The sequence below is a fragment of the Procambarus clarkii genome, chromosome 28, assembly GCF_040958095.1.
Source record: "Procambarus clarkii isolate CNS0578487 chromosome 28, FALCON_Pclarkii_2.0, whole genome shotgun sequence".
In the NCBI taxonomy this organism is placed as follows: domain Eukaryota; kingdom Metazoa; phylum Arthropoda; class Malacostraca; order Decapoda; family Cambaridae; genus Procambarus; species Procambarus clarkii.
This window is the reverse complement of record NC_091177.1, coordinates 31,256,505-31,282,072: the sequence shown is the minus strand read 5'-3', so window position 1 is coordinate 31,282,072 and position 25,568 is coordinate 31,256,505.

Sequence of the window (25,568 nt, the reverse complement as noted above, 5' to 3'; positions counted from 1 at the left end):
TATTCTCCTAAGTTTTCAGTGCAAGTTATAATTGCAGGTTGTTATACCAGCTTGCTGTTCATTCAGGATATTGAGACGATTATAGATGAGCTTCTATAAACACCAGTGATAGTTTAACAACTGATTGTTACGTCTGATCATTTATACAGAATGTTGTGGTTGGTTATTACATCAGGCTATTACGAAAAGGTTATTAGGCTAGTTAAGACGGGTTATTGGGGCGGGGAATTACGAGGAGCTAGTTATACAGGGTGTTACAGCATGTTTTTGTGTGTCATAATTTGTGCTGCTTGTTACCTGGAATTATCCATGTTATTTGTGCACATTATTGCGTCAGATTATTATGGTGTGTTATTGCTTAAGGATGTTATGGCAAACATTTGCATGTTATTACTAACGGTAATTGCTGCTATTGTTTACAGTTGGTAATTACTTGAGGTTGGTAATTACTGTCATGACCTCATGAGCTGTGGATCATGAGGTCATGACACCACCTACGAGGGCTGCATGAATGTGCATGAGTGAGTGATAAGAGAGGTAGACATTCCTGTATTTACAAGATTTTCTTTCTTCATTATTGTGTGTGTCTGTGTGTTGATCTGAGTGGTCAACCACGGTTCTCACCTTCTCTTTACCTGACACAGGTATAGGTGGAGACCGAGACACCTGACGGTGTATGTGTGTATATCTGTGTGGTACCACGACATTACACTCGTCTGTGAATGTGAATGTCACATACACCACACATTTAGTTATTGTGTGAGATAATTAATGTGCATGATTATTGTCTGTCCCATTAGCAGTGCCATTGTTGATTTATTGTGCATCATCATTACCCGAATATCCTGTTGGAACTCCTGTGACCACACCGGAAGTTAGGTTTGCTGTTTTAATGATTGGCTGTCAATTGTGTTAAGTTAGGTGTTTCTCCACGAGTGGATCAGAATCGATTAGTCACACGAAAAAAGTCTCGCTAATGCAACCATAGCCTTTCTGACGCCAATCTAAAGTAATTCAAGCACGCATTGTATTAGTGGTTAAGTCTGTTAATAAACTACTGCTTAGCTTTATTCGGTGTTTCTGTTGAACCACTTTTGAATACTGCCAACTATTATTTAAGTCTTCAGCCCCAGGTGTCTTCAACACCGAGTCGCCTATTATTCATTAATCTATAAATGTGATGAGGCCCCTATGAGTCCCTTGAAGAGTTTCAAGCATTGAGGAGATTCCAACGACCAATGTGGATCAGAACCAGGCGAGGCCAGTCTGAAAAGAGACCCTCAAGGACTCTTACTCGACTATGCTCCCAGGCCCTGTACGCTTGCTCTCGTATTTTCTCTGCTGGATTCCGACAGCTTCGTGAAGCGTCTGCCACATGTACATTGGTAACGTATGCATTGCAGTCGGGAAAGCAAAGTAGAAAACCCCACACACAGGCTGGTTGTTGTGGCTTTTTACACCAGGCTATTAAGGAGAGGTTATTCAGGAAGATATTACGTGAGGATATTAAGGCAGGTTATTGGGGTGTGGAGTTATGAGGAAGTTGTTATACAGGGTGTTACAACATGTTTTTGTGTTATATAATTTCTGCAAGATATTTATTTCAAAAATAAATTTGATGTTATTTCTGTGCGTTATTGTGTCAGGTTATTATGATGTGTTATTACTGGAGATCATTAGGGCGAGTTATTATGTCAAACTTTTACAGAAGGTTATTACTTCAGTTTAATACTTCCGGTTATTACTGCTGGTATATGCTGCAATTATTTACATTTGGTAATTAACGATTATTTTTCTTTATTGAAAATACTATTAAAAATTCCTAACACACGTAATTTATACACCTCAACTGAGGTGTATAAATTACTGAGTTGAGGACTTTATTAATAATGGAGAGTCATGGTCAGTGTGTGAGGTCACCCGCTGGGGTCACGATGGTCCTCAGGTCAGTGTGTGGGGTCACCCGGTGGGGTCACGATGGTCCTCAGGTCAGTGTGTGGGGTCACCCGCTGGGGTCACGACGGTCCTCAGGTCAGTGTGTGGGGTCACCCGCTGGGGTCAAGACGGTCCTCAGGTCAGTGTGTGGGGTCACGACGGTCCTCAGGTCAGTGTGTGGGGTCACGATGGTCCTCAGGTCAGTGGGTGGGGTCACCCACTGGGGTCACGACGGTTCTCAGGTCAGAGTGTGGGATCACCCGCTGGGGTTACGACGGTCCTTAGGTCAGTGTGTGGGGTCACCCGCTGGGGTCACGATGGTCCTCAGGTCAGTGTGTGGGGTCACCCGCTGGGGTCACGACGGTCCTCAGGTCAGTGTGTGGTGTCACCCACTGAGTTCACGATGGTCCTCAGGTCAGTGTGTGGGGTCACCCGCTGGGATCACGACGGTCCTCAGGTCAGTGTGTGGGGTCACCCGCTGGGGTCACGACGGTCCTCAGGTCAGTGTGTGGTGTCACCCGCTGAGTTCACGACGGTCCTCAGGTCAGTGTGTGGGGTCACCCGCTGGGGTCACGACGGTCCTCAGGTCAGTGTGTGGGGGTCACCCGCTGAGTTCACGACGGTCCTCAGGTCAGTGTGTGGTGTCACCCGCTGGGGTCACGACGGTCCTCAGGTCAGTGTGTGGGGTCACCCGCCGGGGTCACGACGGTCCTCAGGTCGACCCCATGGTACACGGAACCTTCCTTTTACCTTAAGTCAACACTTTAATATAAATTCCCCAAACACGTAATAAACTCTGCAACCGACATAAACAGATGAAACATAAAGTCACCTCAGAAGTTTGGCTTCAATAACAATTAAAAGTGAACATGGTTATTTCTCTGGGATATTATTACAACATGCTATGATTGTAGATGATTAGTGTGAGTTATTATTACAACAGGCTATCCTCGTAGGTTTTTAAATCAAGTTATAATTTCAGGTTGTTATACCAGCTTGTTTTTATCCAGATATTGAGACTGATTATTGAGGCGGGTTATTATAACAGGTGACTGGAGGATAGTTTAACAACTGATTGTTACGTCTGATCATTTACACAAACTGATTGTTGTGGTTGGTTATTATATCAGGTTATTACAAAAAGGTTATTAAGCTAGTTAAGACGGGTTATTGGGACAGAAAATTAGGAGGAACTAGTTATACAGGGTGTTACAGCATGTTTTTGTGTTTTATAGTTTGAGCTGAATATTACCTGGAAAAATTCGTGAAATCTCTGACCGGAATTTCGTAATGCTAATATGTGTTATTTATGTAAGTTATTAAGGCGAGTTATTTTAACCAACTTTTGCAAAAGTTAATTACTTCCGGTTATTACTGCAGGTTTTTGCTGTTATTCTTTACAGATGGTAATTACCTGAGATCACTACCCTGGAAACCCAAACCGAAACTGTCTCTATTTTCCGCTTATTACAACTTGTAATAAAGTTGCTACATCTTGGCTTAACGAGTTTATGACGTATTAGAACGTTGTTACAACTTGCTATATTGTTTGTTATAACTGGTTAGGAGTTGTTAAAACTTGTTCAAACGTTGTACCATCGTCGTAGTTTCGGTGTGTGTTTGATTATTATTATTACTTCCGGTTAATAATGCAGGTTATTGCTGTTATTCTTTACAGATGATAATTACCTGAGATCACTATGAACGGTTATTACAGCAGGATAATACTGCAGTTTCTTACGGCTGATTATTAAGATTTTATTTTATTTCATTCAGATTTTTAATATGAATCCCAAATTAATGTAATTAGTTTTAAAATAGACACAAGGAGCTGCAACATTGTGTAACATGATGCAGCATTATGTCAGGTTATAATTTGTCTCCATAACATCTCTAATGAAAATATTATTCCTTATTCAATAACAAATAAAAACAGGTTACAGTAGCATTTATTTCTCTTAAGAAAGAATATTTTGGAAGGTTATTACTGTAAGTTATTTTAGCATATAATTTCTGCTGGTTATAACTTCTAGTTATTAGCTATTTTATAGGAATAGGTTATAAGGTCTGGTTATGTTCCCAGGTTGTTTGACTAACAACTCCACAGTATACCTGAGAATGTACTGCCAGACAAGGGCTTCTACAGGTTTCATGAACATGTGGTTACCAGATAAACCAACATCACAGTGTACCTGATATCTTGGTTTACCAGACAAGCAGTTCCACAATATTGAGAACTTCGCTGTTGCCAGCCATTCCAGCTTCGCTGTGTGCAAAACAATGTAGTTTGCAGACAAGCATCTTTGCAGTATACATGACAACATCGTAACTAGGTTAATATCTCCAGAGTATCCATGACAAAATCGTTACAAGGTTCCAAATCCAGAGTATACATGACTTTTGGTGGCAAGACCAGCAGCTTCTCATGACCACGTGGCTGTCAGGTCAGCTCTACAGTATACATGACTACGTGGTAAGCGAGCTACAAAGTATACATGATCACGGGATATCTACAGTGCAACCGTTGATTAATGCCAACATAAGTAAACACACTGGTGACCTCTGATGATCCAGAGGTCATAACAGTCTTGACACGAGTCAACGTTTTCATTCTTAAAATATCAGGAGTCTTGTATTAAGACTTTTCTCATAAGTACTTGAGGGCAGTTTTCACTCCTTAATGGTTATCACTTCCTTCAGATAAAGGTTCTTAGTGTCACTTAGTGTTGAGGTGAAGGTCTATATACAACCCGTCCTCCAAATAGAACGTCGCATTTTGACGTATACTCTACCTAAGGCCAAAAATTGTTGTATTAGAAAATGGTAGCGGCTCGCGAAATTTTCTTACTCTCCCGTTTTCTGTTTTGGGTCCTCTGGTAGGTTAGGATAATGGGACTTTAGTGTAACAGTTTCTTGACGTTGGGAAACCTTAGAAGGACGGACTGCTATATAATACTTTGTGAGTCTTGACTAATCAGGAAGAGTCATGGTCAGTGTGTGGGGTCACCCGCTGGGGTCACGACAGTCCTCAGGTCGACCCCATTACTACAATGCCTTCCTTTTACCTTTAGTCAGCATTTTAATATAATTTCCTAAAACACATAATAAATTTAGCAACCGAACATGTTGAATAAAGTCCTGAACAGCAGATGAAACATAAAGTCACCTCCGAAGTTTGGCTTCAATAACAATTAGATGCGACTCAGAATGAAAGATATAACTGGGGGTTTAAATGTTCCATAATATATAAATAAGAACATAAGAACAAAGGCAACTGCAGAAGGCCTATTGGCCCATACAAGGCAGCTCCTATTTATAACCACCCAATCCCACTCATATACATGTCCAACCCATGCTTGAAACAATCGAGGGACCCCACCTCGACAATGTTACGCGGCAATTGGTTCCATAAATCAACAACCCTGTTACTGAACCAGTATTTACCGAAGTCTTTCCTAAATCTAAACTTATCCAATTTATACCCATTGTTTCGTGTTCTGTCTTGTGTTGATACTTTTAATGCACTATTAATATCCCCTTTGTTATGTCCATTCACCCACTTGTAAACCTCTATCATGTCACCCCTAACTCTTCGCCTTTCCAGTGAATGCAACTTAAGCTTTGTTAATCTTTCTTCATATGAAAGATTTCTAATATGGGGAATTAACTTAGTCATCCTACGCTGGACACGTTCAAGTGAATTTATATCCATTCTATAATATGGCGACCAAAACTGAACTGCATAATCCTAATGGGGCCTAACTAGAGCAAGATATAGATTGAGAACCACACCAGGTGTCTTGTTACTAACGCTGCGATTAATAAATCCAAGTGTCAGATTTGCCTTATTACGAACATTTATGCATTGATCCTTTTGTTTTAAATTCTTACTTATCATAACTCCCAGATCCCTTTCGCAATTCGACTTCGCAATCTCAACACCATCTAGCTTGTATCTTGTAACCCTATCATCATTACCTAACCTCAGAACTTTACATTTATCAGCATTAAACTGCATCTGCCAATCCTTCGACCATTTCAAAACCCTATCTAGATCAATTTGAAGTGATAGTGAGTCCTCCTCCGAATTAATTTCCCTACCTATTTTCGTATCATCAGCAAATTTGCAAATGTTGCTACTCAAACCTGAATCTAAATCATTTATATATATTATAAACAACAGAGGTCCCAGGACAGAGCCTTGAGGCACTCCACTTACACTACGGGCTCACCATTGCCCGTTTTTTTCTAAGTGTTATTATTATTAATGTATTATTACAACAGGTAATTATTGTAGGTTATTACTGATTGCTTTTATTACGTCTCTTGATGTAGGTTAAAACTTCAAGTTATGATCACAACATGCTATTATTGGAGGGTTTTAGTGCCGGATATAAGGGCAGCTTGTAATTCCGGCTTGCTGTTTATTGAAATTGATGTGGAATAGTGAGACGGGTTATTATAACAGGTTAATAGGGAAGTTATAACAACTGGTTGTTAAGTCTGATCATTTACAAAGGTTGGTTGTTGTGGCTGGAAAATTACACCAGGCTATTAGGAAAAGGTTAATTCGGAAAAGTATTAAGGGTGGATATTAAGGCAGGTTATTAGGGCGAGGAGTTATGAGGAAGTTGTTATACAGGGTGTTACAACATGTTTTTGTGTTTTATAATTTCTGCAAGATATTACGTGCAGAAATAACTTTGATGTTACATATATGCATGTTATTGTGTCAGGTTATTATGATGTGTTATTACTGGAGATTATCAGGGCGAGCTATTATGTCAAAATTTTGCAGATTGTTATTACTTCCGGTTATTACTGCTGCTATTCTTCTATAGGGTATTAAAAGTATCAACACAAGACAGAACACGAAACAATGGGTATAAATTGGATAAGTTTAGATTTAGAAAAGACTTGGGTAAATACCGGTTCGGTAACAGGGTTGTTGAATTGTGGAACCAATTACCGCGTAACGTGGTGGAGGTGGGGTCCCTCGATTGTTTCAAGCGCGGGTTGGACAAGTATATGAGTGGGATTGGGTGGTTATAAATAGGAGCTGCCTCGTATGGGCCAACAGGCCTTCTGCAGTTGCCTTTGTTCTTATGTTCTTATGTTCTTATGCTTCGTAGCTCGCTCACCACGTAGTCATGTAAACTGTAGAGCTAACCTGATAGCCACGTGGTCATGTAAACTGTAGAGCTGACCTGACAGCCACGTGGTCATGTAAACATAAGAACATAAGAACATAAGAACAAAGGTAACTGCAGAAGGCCTATTGGCCCATACGAGGCAGCTCCTATTCTATAACCACCCAATCCCACTCATATACTTGTCCAACCCGTGCTTGAAACAATCGAGGGACCCCACCTCCACAATGTTACGCGGCAATTGGTTCCACAAATCAACAACCCTGTTACTGAACCAGTATTTACCCAAGTCTTTCCTAAATCTAAACTTATCCAATTTATATCCATTGTTTCGTGTTCTGTCCTGTGTTGATACTTTTAATACCCTATAAATATCCCCCCGGTTATGTCCATTCATCCACTTGTAAACCTCTATCATGTCACCCCTAACTCTTCGCCTTTCCAGTGAATGCAACTTAAGCTTTGTTAATCTTTCTTCATATGAAAGATTTCTAATTTGGGGAATTAACTTAGTCATCCTACGCTGGACACGTTCAAGTGAATTTATATCCATTCTATAATATGGCGACCAAAACTGAACTGCATAATCTAAATGGGGCCTAACTAGAGCAAGATATAGCTTGAGAACCACGCCAGGTGTCTTGTTACTAACGCTGCGATTAATAAATCCAAGTGTCCGATTTGCCTTATTACGAACATTTATGCATTGATCCTTTTGTTTTAAATTCTTACTAATCATAACTCCCAGATCCCTTTCGCAATTCGACTTCGCAATCACAACACCATCTAGCTCGTATCTTGTAACTCTATCATCATTACCTAACCTCAGAACTTTACATTTATCAGCATTAAACTGCATCTGCCAATCCTTTGACCATTTCAAAACCCTATCTAGATCAACTTGAAGTGATAGTGAGTCCTCCTCCGAATTAATTTCCCTACCGATTTTCGTATCATCGGCAAATTTGCAAATGTTGCTACTCAAACCTGAATCTAAATCATTTATATATATTATAAACAACAGAGGTCCCAGGACAGAGCCTTGAGGCACTCCACTTACAACATTTTCCCACTCTGACTTGATTCCATTTATACTAACTCTCTGTTTCCTTTGGTATAGCCATGCCCTAATCCAGCTTAATATAGCACCCCCAATACCATGAGACTCTATTTTTTTTAATCAGTCTTTCATGTGGCACTGTATCAAAAGCTTTGCTAAAGTCAAGGTATACAACATCACAATCCTTACCACTATCAACTGCCTCAACAATGCTAGAATAAAAAGATAACAAATTTGTTAAACATGAACGGCCATTTATAAAACCATGTTGCGACTCAATTATTAATTTATGTTTTTCAAGATGAAGACGAATTTTATTTGCTATTATAGATTCGAGTAACTTTCCCACAATAGACGTTAGGCTAATTGGTCGATAGTTAGACGCAAGTGATCTATCTCCTTTCTTAAAAACTGGTATCACATTAGCAACTTTCCAAAACTCTGGCACTCTGCCTGACTCTATTGATTTATTAAATATGGTTGACAGTGGGTCACAAAGCTCCTCTTTGCATTCTTTAAGCACCCTAGCAAACACTTCATCCGGCCCTGGGGATTTGTTTGGTTTGAGTTTTACTATTTGTTTAAGAACATCCTCCCTGGTAACTGCTAAACTCGTCAACCTGTCCTCGTCCCCACCCACATAGACTTGTTCGGCTGAAGGCATATTGTTAAGTTCCTCTTTAGTAAATACAGATACAAAATATTTATTAAAAATACTACTCATCTCTTCATCACTATCTGTTATTTGACCTGTCTCAGTTTTTAATGGACCTATCCTTTCCCTAGTCTTAGTACGATATAACTGAAAAAACCCTTTAGGATTTGTCTTTGCTTGCCCTGCTATGCGAACTTCATAGTTTCTTTTTGCTTTCCTTATCTCTTTTTTAACATTTCTAACCAGTTGTACGAATTCCTGTTCTAAAGTGACCTCCCCATTTTTAATCCTTTTGTACCAAGCTCTCTTTTTACCTATAAGGTTCTTCAAATTCTTTGTTATCCACTTTGGGTCATTAGTATACGATCTATTCAATTTGTATGGTATACTACGTTCCTGTGCTTTGTTTAGAATATTCTTAAATAAGTTATATATTGAATCCACATCGAAATCCCCATTTAAGTCACCTATCGCTGGGTTCATGTCTCGCTCCAAGACCGGCCCACACCCCATACCCAAGCCTTTCCAATCAATTTGACCCAAAAAATTTCTTAGGCTATTAAAATCAGCTTTTCGAAAATCTGGCACTTTAACAGAATTTTCTCCTACTGGTCTATTCCATTCTATGCTAAATCTGATTTCTTTGTGATCACTGCTCCCTAGCTCACTCCCTATTTCGATGTCATTAATTTGCGTTTCCCTGTTAGTTAACACTAAATCAAAAATATTATTTTCCCGTGTTGGTTCCTTAATGTGTTGCGTAAGAAAGCAATCGTCAATTAATTCTAGAAAATCTTCTGCTTCACTATTCCCTGTTTTGTTCAACCAGTTTATTCCGCTAAAATTAAAGTCACCCATGACATAAATACTGTTAGATCTAGATGCTCTAGATATTTCATCCCATAGATGCTTTGCTTCCATTCTGTCTAAATTTGGTGGCCTATATATTACTCCTATTATAATATTATTAGCTTTTTCGTTTAATTCAATCCAAATAGTTTCTGTGTGTGGCTCTGTTTTGATTCCCTCTTTGAGACTACATTTCAAATTGTCCCTAACATATATGGCTACTCCACCTCCTCGTCTAATATATCTATCTGTGTGAAATAGTTTAAATCCATATATTTGATATTCAGCTAATAGTTCTCTATTTTCTACATTCATCCACGTTTCGGTAAGTGCAATAATATCTATTTTTTCTGTGCAGACAAGAGCATTTAATTCGTTAATTTTATTTCTTAGACTTCTACTGTTAGTGTAATATACCCTAAGTGAATTGTTATTTTGCGGACCTTCTCTTTCCCTGATCGTTTTGCCAATTCCTTTCTCCCACAAACACATACTTTTATTACCTCCTTCCTCCAAATCAATTCCCATACCTCTATCTACTAACAGTTTAAACCCAAACAAACACCTCTAACCACTTCTTCTAGCGAGTTCGCAACAGCAACAACCCCAGCTCTCGATAGATGCACCCCATCACGAGCATACATTTCATTTCTTCCATAGAAGTGTTCCCAGTTGTCTATGAAAGATATTGCATTTGATTTGCAATATCTTTCCAGCCGGCAATTGACACCAAGTGCCCTCGATATCCATTCATTTCCCACTCCCTTTCTTGGAAGAATGCCACATATGATCGGGATTCCTCCCTTGCTCCTAACTAACTCTATGGCTGTTTTATACCTCTGAATCAGTTCCTCACTCCTGACTCGACCAACATCATTTCCTCCCACGCTAATGCAAATAATGGGATTGTTCCCATTACCAGCCATAATATCATTCATGTTGTTTATAATATCACCAATGCCAGCTCCGGGATAGCAAACCCTTAACCTGTTCCCCCTATCTCTAGCACAAAACGTTCTATCCAAATTGATAGACTAAACTGTAGAGCTAACCTGATAGCCACGTGGTCATGTAAACTGTAGAGCTGACCTGACAGCCACGTGGTCATGTAAACTGTAGAGCTAACCTGATAGCCACGTGGTCATGTAAACTGTAGAGCTGACCTGACAGCCACGTGGTCATGTAAACTGTAGAGCTGACCTGACAGCCACGTGGTCATGTAAACTGTAGAACTGACCTGACAGCCACGTGGTCATGTAAACTGTAGAGCTGACCTGACAGCCACGTGGTCATGTAAACTGTAGAGCTGACCTGACAGCCACGTGGTCATGTAAACTGTAGAGCTGACCTGACAGCCACGTGGTCATGTAAACTGTAGAGCTGACCTGACAGCCACGTGGTCATGTAAACTATAGAGCTGACCTGACAGCCACGTAGTCATGTAAACTGTAGAGCTGACCTGACAGCCACGTAGTCATGTATACTGTAGAGCTGGCCTGACAGCCACGTGGTCATGTAAACTGTAGAGCTGACCTGACAGCCACGTGGTCATGTAAACTGTTGAGCTGACCTGACAGCCACGTAGTCATGTAAACTGTAGAGCTAACCTGATAGCCACGTGGTCATGTAAACTGTAGAACTGACCTGACAGCCACGTGGTCATGTAAACTGTAGAGCTGACCTGACAGCCACGTAGTCATGTAAACTGTAGAGCTGACCTGACAGCCACGTAGTCATGTATACTGTAGAGCTGACCTGACAGCCACGTGGTCATGTAAACTGTAAAACTGACCTGACAGCCACGTGGTCATGTAAACTGTAGAGCTAACCTGATAGCCACGTGGTCATGTAAACTGTAGAGCTGACCTGACAGCCACGTAGTCATGTATACTGTAGAGCTGACCTGACAGCCACGTGGTCATGTAAACTGTAGAGCTGACCTGACAGCCACGTGGTCATGTAAACTGTAGAGCTGACCTGACAGCCACGTAGTCATGTAAACTGTAGAGCTAACCTGATAGCCACGTGGTCATGTAAACTGTAGAACTGACCTGACAGCCACGTGGTCATGTAAACTGTAGAGCTGACCTGACAGCCACGTAGTCATGTAAACTGTAGAGCTGACCTGACAGCCACGTAGTCATGTATACTGTAGAGCTCACTTGACAGCCACGTGGTCATGTAAACTGTAGAGCTGACCTGACAGCCACGTGGTCATGTAAACTGTAGAGCTGACCTGACAGCCACGTAGTCATGTAAACTGTAGAGCTAACCTGACAGCCACGTGGTCATGTAAACTGTAGAGCTGACCTGACAGCCACGTGGTCATGTAAACTGTAGAGCTGACCTGACAGCCACGTGGTCATGTAAACTGTAGAGCTGACCTGACAGCCACGTAGTCATATATACTGTAGAGCTGACCTGACAGCCACGTACACATGTATACTTTAGAGCTGACCTGTCAGCCACGTAGTCATGTAAACTGTAGAGCTGATCTGACAGCCACGTAGTCATGTATACTGTAGAGCTGACCTGACAGCCACGTGGTCATGTAAACTGTAGAGCTGACCTGACAGCCACGTGGTCATGTAAACTGTAGAGCTGACCTGACAGCCACGTAGTCATGTAAACTGTAGAGCTAACCTGACAGCCACGTGGTCATGTAAACTGTAGAACTGACCTGACAGCCACGTGGTCATGTAAACTGTAGAGCTGACCTGACAGCCACGTGGCCATGTAAACTGTAGAGCTGACCTGACAGCCACGTGGTCATGTAAACTGTAGAGCTGACCTGACAGCCACGTGGTCATGTAAACTGTAGAGCTGACCTGACAGCCACGTGGTCATGTAAACTGTAGAGCTGACCTGACAGCCATGTAGTCATGTAAACTGTAGAGCTGACCTGACAGCCACGTAGTCATGTATACTGTAGAGCTGACCTGACAACCACGTAGTCATGTATACTGTAGAGCTGACCTGTCAGCCAAGTGGTCATGTATACTGTAGAGCTGACCTGACAGCCACGTAGTCATGTATACTGTAGAGCTGACCTGACAGCCACGTAGTCATGTATACTGTAGAGCTGACCTGACAGCCACGTAGTCATGTATACTGTAGAGCTGACCTGACAGCCACGTAGTCATGTATACTGTAGAGCTGACCTGACAGCCACGTAGTCATGAGACGCTGCTGGTCTTGCAACCAAACTGTCCTATATTTTGTATAATTGGCTTGTCATACAACGAGGCTGTTATGTATACGCTGGAGGAATTAACCAAGTAACGATGTCATGTATACTGCAAAAAGCTGCTTGTCTGAAAACTACATTGTTTTGTACACAGCGAGGCTGACATGTCTGTCAACCACGAAGTTCTCAATATTGTGGAACTGCTTGTCTGGTAAACCAAGAGGTCAGGTACACTGTGATGTTGGTTTACCTGGCAACCACATGTTCATGTAACCTGTTGAAGCCCTCGTCTGGCAGTCACATTCTCAGGTATACTGTGGAGTTGTCAGTCTAACAACCTGCGAACATAACCAGACCTTATAACCTGTTCCTATAACATAACTAATAACTAGAAGTTATAAACAGTAATAACCATCGACGAAAATAAATTGTAAAATTCTTGCTGGTTTTGCCTTTGGCAATATTTTGCTTTAACAGCCTTTACAAATTGCTTATCATAATTACTACAATAACAGTTTTAAGGGATAACTCGCAGTAATAACCCTCTGAAGTAATCTTTCTCAGGATAAATATATGTTATTGTAACCGGTTTTAATTGTTATTGAATAAGGAATTATATTTTCATTAGAAATATTATGAGTACAAATTTTAACCTGGCATCATGTTGCAGCTCATTCTGTCTCTTTTAAAACTTTTTACGTGAATTTGAGAAACTAAATCATAATTATCAGCCTCAAGAAACGGCAGTATTGCCCTGCTGTAATAACCGCTCGAAGTGATCTCAGGTAATTACCATCTGTAAAGAATAACAGCAATGCCCTGCAGTAATAACCGGAAATAATAAACTTATAAAAAGTTATCTATAATAACTCGCCTTAATAACCTACATTAATAACACATCACATTAGGATGACGAAATAGCGAGCAGAAATAACACGAATAATTCCAGGTAATATCCAGCACCAATTATAAATTACAAAAACATGCTGTAACACCCTGTATAACTAGCTACTCGTAATTCCCCGTTTCAATAACCTATCTTAACTAGCCTAATAACCTTTTCGTGATAGCCTGATGTAATAACCAACCACAAAAATCAGTTTATGTAAATGATCAGAAGTAACAATCATTTGTTAAACTATTCCTAGTGACCTGTTATAATAACGAGCCTCAATAACCTCAATATCCTGAATGAAAACCTGCAGTTATAACTTGCATTATAAAGCTGCGAGAATAGCCTGTTGTAATAATATCCCGGAGTAATAATCTTTATGTTCAGTTTATATTTAACGCCAAATATGTCTTTTGTTCTTAGTCGCTTTTAATTGTTATTGAAGCCAAACTTCTGAGGTGATTTTATGTTTCATCTGTTTACGTCGGTTGTTGAGTTTATGGCATGTTTGGGGAATTTATTTTAAACTGTTGAGTTAAGGTAAAAAGGAAGGTGCAGTTTTCCATGGGGTCGACCTGGGGACCGTCGTGACCCCAGCGAGTGACCCCACACACTGACCATGACTCTTCCTGATTAATAAAGTCCTCAACCCAGTAATTTATACACCTCAGGTAAGATGTATATATTACACGTATTAGGAATTTATATTAAAAATTTGAATAAAGAAATATAACCAATGTTTATTATCATCCGAAGGAAACTGCAGTAATATCCTGCTGTAATAAAGGCTCGTAGTGATCTCAGGTAATTACCAACTGTAAAGAATAGTAGCAATAACCGGAAGTAATAACCTGCAAACGTTTGACATAATAACTCACCTTAATAATCTCCATTAACAACACATCATAACAACCTGAGGCAAAAACGTGTAAATATAAAATCAAAGTCATTTCTGCACGTAATATTTTGCAGGAAAAATAAACACAAAAACATGTTGTAAGACCCGGAGTAACAACTTCCTCATAACTCCGCGCCCCAATAACCTGCCTTAATATCCTCCTGCAATAACTTCTCGAAATATCCTTTTCCTAATAGCCTGGTGTAATTACCAGCCCAACAACCTATCTGTGTAAATGTTCAGACTTAAGAACCAGTTGTTAAAACTTCCCTTGTAACCTGTTAAAATAAAACACCTCACTATTCAGCATTAATATCAATAAACAACGAACTGGAATAACAACTTGCCCTTATAACCGGCATAAAAATCCTCCAATAATAGCCTGTTGTGATAATACCTAACAGTAATAACCCACAGCAAATACCTGTTGTAATAATAACATTCATTAATAGCATGTTGCTCTAATAACCTGCGGTAATAACATACAATAACAGCCTGTTTTAATAACTACCTGCAGTAATAATTTAAAATAATAATCTGTTGTTATGATAATTTATAGTAATAACCTTCAATAATAGCCTATTGTAATAATAACTCATAGATATTTCGCAACAAAATACTAAATTAAGTATTTGTTGTTGTTGATTTTTGAGATTCGTCTATTCGGAACAAAACGTTCCAAGTAGCACGGGCTATAGTGAGCCCGTAGTTGACTTTATATATTAAGTATCATTTAATCCCTCTCAGTTATATCTTGTATTCTGAGTCGCTTCTACTTGTAATTGAAGCCAAACTTCTGAGGTGACTGTGTTTACTATTTGTGTTTTTGCGGGGGTTGAGCTTTGCTCTTTCGGCCCGCCTCTCAACTGTTTACTAACTACTATTTTTTTTTTTTTTTTTTCCACACCACACACACCCCAGGAAACAGCCCGTGACAGCTGACTAACTCCCAGGTACCTATTTACTGCTAGGTAACAGGGGCACTTAGGGTGAAAGAAACTTTGCCCATTTGTTTCCGCCTCGTGCGGGAATCGAACCCGCGCCACAGAATTACGAGTCCTGCGCGCTGTCCACCAGGTTACGAGGCCCCGTGGATTACGCTGTCCACCAGGTTACGAGGCCCCGTGGATTACGAGGCCCCGTAGTATGTTTCAGGCAACCCATCCTCCGAATTGACAGTACGATTTAATACTAAGTGTAATAAGTACACTTTCGTACTGTCATAACCAGTGCATAATTGTATTTATGGGGCTGTTACATTTACCCAACTCCCTCCCCCGATTTAATTCTCCTCGTTTTCTGTTAACACACTCAGAATTTTAGGATGCAGTTTTCAATTTCATCTAGCAACACACAAGTTTTAAATATTAGGAATTTCTTTTTCAGGTTTATTAAACAATATAGATTTTATACAAAATTTTAAAATATCCTTAGTTACTTTAAAATTTATTGATATATTTTAATTTTGTTTTATAAAACTGTAATAACAATATAGCTATAGGTTAAGTACTAATTGTAATTAAGAAGCAATAAAATTATTATCTTCAAAAACTAAGATGGTTAGGTGAGGGTGTGGTTTTCTATTCAGTTTTTCAGGTAAACTCAAATATTCACAATATATTTGATTACGATTTAATACTAAGTGATAATAAGTACAATTTCTAACTGCTATGAATAGTACATAATTGCACTTATTTGTCTCCTTACATTTACCACCCCATTTTTGGAGGACGGGCTGGTTTCAGGCCCACTGTATGTTTCATCTGTTGTTCAGGACTTTATTCAACATGTTCGGTTGTTGAGTTTATTATGTGTTTTGGGAAATTATAATACAATGTAGACTTAAGTCAAAGGAAGAAAGCCTTATGAATGGGGTCGACCTGAGGACCGTCGGGACCCCAGCGGGTGACCCCAGACACTGACTATGACTCATCCTGATTAGTCAAGACTCAAAAAGCATTATATAGCAGCCCGTCCTCCTAAGGTTTTCCAACGTCAAGAAACTGTCATATTAAAGTCCCATTATCCTAATTTACCAGAAGACCCCAAACAAAAAACGGGAAAGTATGAAAATTTCGCAAGACGCTACCATTTTCTAGTACGAAAATTTTAGGCCTTAGGTAGAGTATACGTCAAAATGCGACATTCTATTTGGAGGACGGGTTGTATATAGACCTTCACCTCAACACTAAGTGACACTAAGAACCTTTATCTGAAGGAAGTGATAACCATTAAGGAGTGAAAACTGCCCTCAAGTACTTATGAGAAAAGTCTTGATACAAGACTCCTGTTATTTTAAGAATGAAAACGTTGACTCGTGTCAAGACTGTTATGACCTCTGAGTCATCAGAGGTCACCAGTGTGTTTACTTATGTTGGCATTAATCAACGGTTGCACTGTAGATATCACGTGATCATGTATACTTTGTAGCTGGCTTACCACGTAGTCATGTATACTCTAGAGCTGACCTGACAGCCACGTGTTCATGTAAACTGTAGAGCTGACCTGACAGCCACGTGGTCATGTATACTGCAGAGCTGTCCTGACAGCCACGTGGTCATGTATACTTTAGAGGTGACCTGACAGCCACGTAGTCATGTATACTCTAGAGCTGACCTGACAGCCACGTGTTCATGTAAACTGTAGAGCTGACCTGACAGCCACGTGTTCATGTAAACTGTAGAGCTGACCTGACAGCCCGTGGTCATGAGAAGGTGCTGTGTTTTGTAATTAAAAGGTCATATATTTTGTGGAATTGTTTTTTTTGGCAACGATGTTGTCAAGTATACTCGGGAGATGTTAACCTAGTAACGATATTGTCATGTATACTGCAAACCTGCTTGTCTGAAAACTACATTGTTTTGTACACAGCGAAGCTGGCATGTCTGGCAACCACGAAGTGTTCAGTATTGTGGAACTGCTTGTCTGGTAAACCAAGAGGTCAGGTACACTGTGATGTTGGTTTACCTGGCAACCACATGTTCATGTAACCTATAGAAGCCTTCTTTTGGCAGTCACATTCTTAGGTATATTGTGGAGTTGTCAGTCTAACAACCTGAGAACATAACCAGACCTTATAACCTGTTCCTATAACATAACTAATAACTAGAAGACATAACCAGGAGTAACTACGTTCACAAATAACTTGTAAAAGTTCTGCTGGTTTTACCTTTGGCAATATTTTGCTGTAATATCCTGCATAAATTGTTATGATAATATAATTATAAAGTCTGCATAGTAATTACCAACATACTTATTTCAATAACAGTCTTCAATGATAATGCGACGTAATAACCCTCCGAAATAATCTTTCTCAAGAGAAATATATGTTATTGCAACCCGTTTTAATTTGTTATTTAATTAGGAATAATATTTTTTATGTGAGAACATAAGAACATAAGAACAAAGGCAACTGCAGAAGGCCTATTGGCCCATACGAGGCAGCTCCTATTTATAACCACCCAATCCCACTCATATACATGTCCAACCCATGCTTGAAACAATCGAGGGACCCCGCCTCCACAATGTTACTCGCAATTGGTTCCACAAATCAACAACCCTGTTACTGAACCAGTATTTACCAAAGTCTTTCCTAAATCTAAACTTATCCAATTTATATCCATTGTTTCGTGTTCTATCTTGTGTTGATACTTTTAATACCCTATTAATATCCTTTCTGTTATGTCCATTCACCCACTTGTAAACCTCTATCATGTCACCCCTAACTCTTCGCCTTACCAGTGAATGCAACTTAAGCTTTGTTAATCTTTCTTCATATGAAAGATTTCTAATTTGGGGAATTAACTTAGTCATCCTACGCTGGACACGTTCAAGTGAATTTATATCCATTCTATAATATGGCGACCAAAACTGAACTGCATAATCTAAATGGGGCCTAACTAGAGCAAGATATAGCTTGAGAACCACACCAGGTGTCTTGTTACTAACGCTGCGATTAATAAATCCAAGTGTCGATTTGCCTTATTACGAACATTTATGCATTGATCCTTTTGTTTTAAATTCTTACTAATCATAACTCCCAGATCCCTTTCGCAATTCGACTTCGCAATCTCAACACCATCTAGCTCGTATCTTGTAACCCTATCATCATTACCTAACCTCAGAACTTTACATTTATCAGCATTAAACTGCATCTGCCAATCCTTCGACCATTTCAAAACCCTATCTAGATCAACTTGAAGTGATAGCGAGTCCTCCTCCGAATTAATTTCCTTACCGATTTTCGTATCATCGGCAAATTTGCAAATGTTGCTACTCAAACCTGAATCTAAATCATTTATATATATTATAAACAACAGAGGTCCCAGGACAGAGCCCTGAGGCACCCCACTTACAACATTTTCCCACTCTGACTTGACTCCATTTATACTAACTCTCTGTTTCCTTTGGTATAGCCATGCCCTAATCCAGCTTAATATAGCACCCCCAATACCATGAGACTCTATCTTTTTAATCAGTCTTTCATGTGGCACTGTATCAAAACCTTTGCTAAAGTCAAGGTACACAACATCGCAATCCTTACCACTATCAACTGCCTCAACAATGCTAGAATAAAAAGATAACAAATTTGTTAAACATGAACGGCCATTTATAAAACCATGTTGCGACTCAATTATTAATTTATGTTTTTCAAGATGAAGACGAATTTTATTTGCTATTATAGATTCGAGTAACTTTCACACAATAGACGTTAGGCTAATTGGTCGATAGTTAGACGCAAGTGATCTATCTCCTTTCTTAAAAACTGGTATCACATTAGCAACTTTCCAAAACTCTGGCACTCTGCCTGACTCTATTGATTTATTAAATATGGTTGACAGTGGGTCACAAAGCTCCTCTTTGCATTCTTTTAGCACCCTGGCAAACACTTCTTCCGGCCCTGGGGATTTGTTTGTTTTGAGTTTTACTATTTGTTTAAGAACATCCTCCCTGGTAACTGCTAAACTCGTCAACTTGTCCTCTTCCCCACCCACATAGACTTGTTCGGCTGAAGGCATATTGTTAAGTTCCTCTTTAGTAAATACAGATACAAAATATTTATTAAAAATACTACTCATCTCTTCATCACTATCTGTTATTTGACCTGTCTCAGTTTTTAATGGACCTATCCTTTCCCTAGTCTTAGTATGATATAACTGAAAAAACCCTTTAGGATTCGTCTTTGCTTGCCCTGCTATGCGAACTTCATAGTTTCTTTTTGCTTTCCTTATCTCTTTTTTAACATTTCTAACCAGCTGTACGAATTCCTGTTCTAAAGTGACCTCTCCATTTTTAATCCTTTTGTACCAAGCTCTCTTTTTACCTATAAGGTTCTTCAAATTCTTTGTTATCCACTTTGGGTCATTAGTATTCGATCTATTCAATTTGTATGGTATACTACGTTCCTGTGCTTTGTTTAGAATATTCTTAAATAAGTTATATATTGAATCCACATCGAAATCCCCATTTACGTCACCTATCGCTGGGTTCATGTCTCGCTCCAAGACCGGCCCCCACCCAATACCCAAGACTTTCCAATCAATTTGACCCAAAACATTTCTTAGGCTATTAAAATCAGCTTTTCGAAAATCTGGCACTTTAACAGAATTTTCTCCTACAGGTCTATTCCATTCTATGCTAAATCTGATTTCTTTGTGATCACTGTTCCCTAGCTCACTCCCTATTTCGATGTCATTAATTTGTGTTTCCCTGTTAGTTAACACTAAATCTAAAATATTATTTTCCCCTGTTGGTTCCTTAATGTGTTGCGTAAGAAAGCAATCGTCAATTAATTCTAGAAAATCTTCTGCTTCACTATTCCCTGTTTTGTTCAACCAGTTTATTCCACTAAAATTAAAGTCACCCATGACGTAAATACTGTTAGATCTAGATGCCCTAGATATTTCATCCCATAGATGCTTTGCTTCCATTCTGTCTAAATTTGGTGGCCTATATATAACTCCTATTATAATATTATTTGCTTTTTCGTATAATTCTATCCAAATAGTTTCTGTGTGTGGCTCAGTTTTGATTCCCTCTTTGAGACTACATTTCAAATTGTCCCTAAAATATATGGCTACTCCCCCTCCTCGTCTAATATATCTATCTGTGTGAAATAGTTTAAATCCATTTATTTGATATTCAGCTAATAGTTCTCTATTTTCTACATTCATCCACGTTTCGGTAAGTGCAATAATATCTATGTTTTCTGTGCAGACAAGAGCATTTAATTCGTTAATTTTATTTCTTAGACTTCTACTGTTAGTGTAATATACCCTAAGTGAATTGTTATTTTGAGGCCCTTCTCTTTCCCTGATCATTTTGCCAATTCCTTTCTCCCACAAACACATACTTTTATTATCTCCTTCCTCCAAATTAATTCCCATACCTCTATCTACTAACAGTTTAAACCCAAACAAACACCTCTAACCACTGGTTCCAACGAGTTCGCAACAGCAACAACCCCAGCTCTCGATAGATGCACCCCATCACGAGCATACATTTCATTTCTTCCATAGAAGTGTTCCCAGTTGTCTATGAAAGATATTGCATTTGATTTGCAATATCTTTCCAGCCGGCAATTGATACCAATTGCCCTCGACATCCATTTATTTCCCACTCCCTTTCTTGGAAGAATGCCACATATGATCGGGATTCCTCCCTTGCTCCTAACTAATTCAATGGCTGTCCTGAATCTCTGTATTAGTTCCTCACTCCTAACTCGTCCAACATCATTACCCCCTGCACTAAGACAAATAATAGGTTTGTTCCCATTTCCTGTCATAATATCATTCATGTTTCCAACAATATCACCAATTCCAGCTCCCGGATAACAAACCCTTAATCTGTTCCCCCTATCTCTGGCACAAAACGTTCTGTCTAAATACCTCACCTGGGAATCTCCCACAACCAAAATTCGCTTCGATTCTCCCTTTTCCTTTTGAGCAGTTTGAGGGACCTGCGCTTCAATGCTCCTCGTTACTTTGTCTTTGCCACCTCGTTGAACAACAGGTTCAACACAGCACTCGTCCTCTAATACGTCAAATGCTTTAAAAGTCCTTAGGTGTAGGCTATTAGTTGTCGGTTTTGCCAAGGTCTTCTTAAGACCCCTGTCTTTCACAACTTGCCAAGACGAGGACTTCTTAATACTGGTCCCGTCAGTCCTTCTTAATGAGGTCCCGTCAACACTGGCCTCCTCCTTCGTTTCCTCCCGAAGTTTCAGCCGTCGTACCTCCTCCCGCAGGGAATCCATCTCTGCTCTCAGAGCTCCAACCAGACTCACCAAATCCTTTACTAATCCTTTTATTATTGCTATAATTATGTTCCTTCCATTATGTTATTAGAGTCGGAGCTCCAGCTAACACAACCTCTCACTGTGACTGCACCTGACTAACTCTCTGTTTCCTTTACTAACTCTCTGTTTTCTTTTGAGATATTATGAGTATAAATTAAATTCTGGCATCATGTTGCATCATGTTCAATCATGATGCAGCTCCTTTTGTCTATTTTAAAACTGATTAAGTGAATTTGGGATTAATAGTAAATCGTGAATAAAATCACGAATCAAAATAAAATCTTAATAATCAGCTGTAGGAAACTGCAGTAATATTCTGCTGTAACAACCGCTCGCAGTGGTATCAGGTAATTATCATATGCAATGAATAACATCTACAACCTTCAGTAATAACCGGAAAGAATAACCTTTCGCAAAAGTTTGCTGTAATAACTCGCCTTAATAACCTACTGTAATAACACATCATAATAGCATGACGTAATAGCGATCAAAAATAACATGGATATTTCCAGGTAATATCCAAATTATACAAAACAAATACATACTGTAACACCCTGTATAACTAGCTGATCGTAATTCCCCGCCTTAAAAACCGTCTTAACTAGCCTAAAAACATTTTCGTAATAGCCTTATGCAATAACCAAGCATTACAAGCAGTTTGTGTAAATGATCAGATGTAACAATCAATTGTTAAACTATCCCTGGTGACCTGTTTTTATAACCCGGCTCAATAATCAATCTCAATATCCTGAATGAGCAGCAATCTGGAAAAACAACCTGAAATTATAAATTCAATTAAAACCTATGTGAATAGCCTGTTGTAATTATAACTCACAGTAATAACCTACAGTCATAGCATGTTGTAATAATAGCCCAGAACAATAACCTATATGTTCAGTTTCTTTTTAATCCCAAATAATATCTTTTGCTCTTAGTTGCTTTTAATTGTTATTGAAGCCAAACTTCTGAGGTGACTTTATGTTTCATCAGTTTATGTCGGTTGATGAGTTTATTACTTGTTTGGGAAATTTATATTAAACTGTTGACTTAAGGTAAAAACCCCAGCGTCGTGACCCCAGTAGGTGACCCCACACACTGCCCATGACTCTTCCTATTTAATAAAGTCATCAACCTATTATTTTAATCACCTCCCCAAGTGAACAATCAAATAATTCACTACAATAGCAATCCGTATTAAACCACTACATAACCCCTCAATAATAATCAACAGCAATATCCTTCCAAAATAATCCACCACAATAACCCTCTATAATAATCCACCAGAATAAACAACCACGATTATCCTCTATAATAATCAACTACGATAATCCTCTATAATACTCCAACACAAAATCCCTCTAATATAATCCACAACAATAATCACCACTATAATCCTTCATAATAATCCTGTTCAATATCCCCCAATACTTATCCATTACAATAAACCTTCAAAATAATCCATCAAAATCACCCTCCATAATAATCAACCACAATAACCTTCCTTAATAATCCACGAGAATAATCCATCAGAATAATCCACATCGATAATATTATATATTAATCCAATAAAAGATCCCTAAAAAAATTCAACATAATAATCAATCACAATAACACTTCATAATATTCTACCACAATAACCCCTCAATAATAATCCTCAACAATAACCCTTCATAATAGTTAACCACAATACCCCACTAAAATAATCCACTACAATCCCCCCCCTAAATTTGTCCACCACAATAACCCTTCAAAATGATTCACCACGATACCTCTCAATATAAATTCACAACAATAACATTGAATAACAATCCTCCACAACAACCCTGCATGAAAATCATCCACAATAAAAGACCAAATTAATCCACCATAATTACCCTACATAATTATCTACAACAGTACGCCACATCATAATAATCCTCCACAATAACCCTCCATAATAATCAACCACAATAAATGTTCAAAATAATTCATCACAATAACCTACTATTTAAGTTATTGGAAAGTAACCCACAACAATAACCCTATAATTACCTAAATAATAATCAACCACAATAACCCTTTATTATCTTCCACTACAATAACCCTGCATAATAATCAACCACCATATCCCTTCATAATAATCGACCACAATAACATTCCATAATAATCCACCACAATAACTCTAAAAAATAATCCACTATAACCCTAAATAATAATCAACAAAAACCCTCCTTCATATTCCACCACAGTAACCCTTCATATTAATCTATTACAATAACCCTCAATTATAATACACTAATAACCCTCCATAATAATGCACTTCAATAATGCTATCAACGGCATATTCTAGATTGGACAACTTAAGATTTTTCTCATGATAAATATATGTTATTGTAATCCGATTTTATTTGTTATTCATTTAAGGAATAATATTTTCCATGTGAGATATTATTAGTACAAATTGAATTCTGACTCCATGTTGCATTGTTAAGATTGGACAACTTAAGATTTTGCTCATGATAAATATATGTTATTGTAATCCGATTTTATTTGTTATTCATTTAAGGAATAATATTTTCCATGTGAGATATTATTAGTACAAATTGAATTCTGACTCCATGTTGCATCATCTTGCAGCTTCTTGTATCTATTTAAAAATTTATTACGTATGTTAGAAATTTACATTAATAGTATAATATTTTCAATAGAGATATTATGAGTACAAATTGTAGCCTGACATCATGTTACATCATGATGCAGCTCCTTGTGTCATTTTTAAAACTTATTTCGTGAATTTGTGACTTATATTAAAAGCTTGAATAAAGTAAAATCAGATCTTAATAATCAGCTGTAAGAAACTGAAGAATTATTCTGCTTCAATAACCTGAATTATTAACCGGAAGTAATAATTTTTGGCAAAAAATTGCTATAATAACTCGCCATAATAACCTACAGTAACAACACATCATATTAACATGACGTAATAGCGAGCAGAAATAACACGAATAATTCCAGGTAATGTCCTGCGTACATTAAAAACACAAAAACATGCTGTAACACCCTGTATAACTAGCTCCTCGTATTTCCCCGCCCCATAAACCCGTCTTAACTAGCCTAATAACCTTCACGAAATAGCCTGATGTAATAACCGACCACAACAGTTAGTTTGTGCAAATGACCAGACGTAACAATCAGTTGTTAAACTATCCTTAGTGACATATTATAATAACCCGCCTCAATAATCAGTCTCAATATCTTGAATGAATAGGAAGCTGGTATAACAACCTGCAATTATAATTTGTACTAAAAATCTACGAGAAGAACCTGTTGTAATAATATCCCGGAGTAATAAGCTATTACTCCGGGATATTATAGCTATAATATATTATAGCTATAATATGTTCAGTTTCTTTTTAAGCTCCAATTATATATTTTGTTCTTAGTCGCTTTTAATTGTTATTGAAGCCAAACTTCTGAGGTGACTTTATGTTTCATCTGTTTATGTATGTTGCTGAGTTTATTACGTGTTTGGGGAATTTATATTATACTGTTGACTTAAGGTAAAAGGAAGGATGCTGAGCTGTATGGGGTCGACCTGAGAACCGTCGTGCCCCCAGCGGGTGACCCCACACCCTGATCATGACTCTTCCTAATTAGTCAAGATTCACA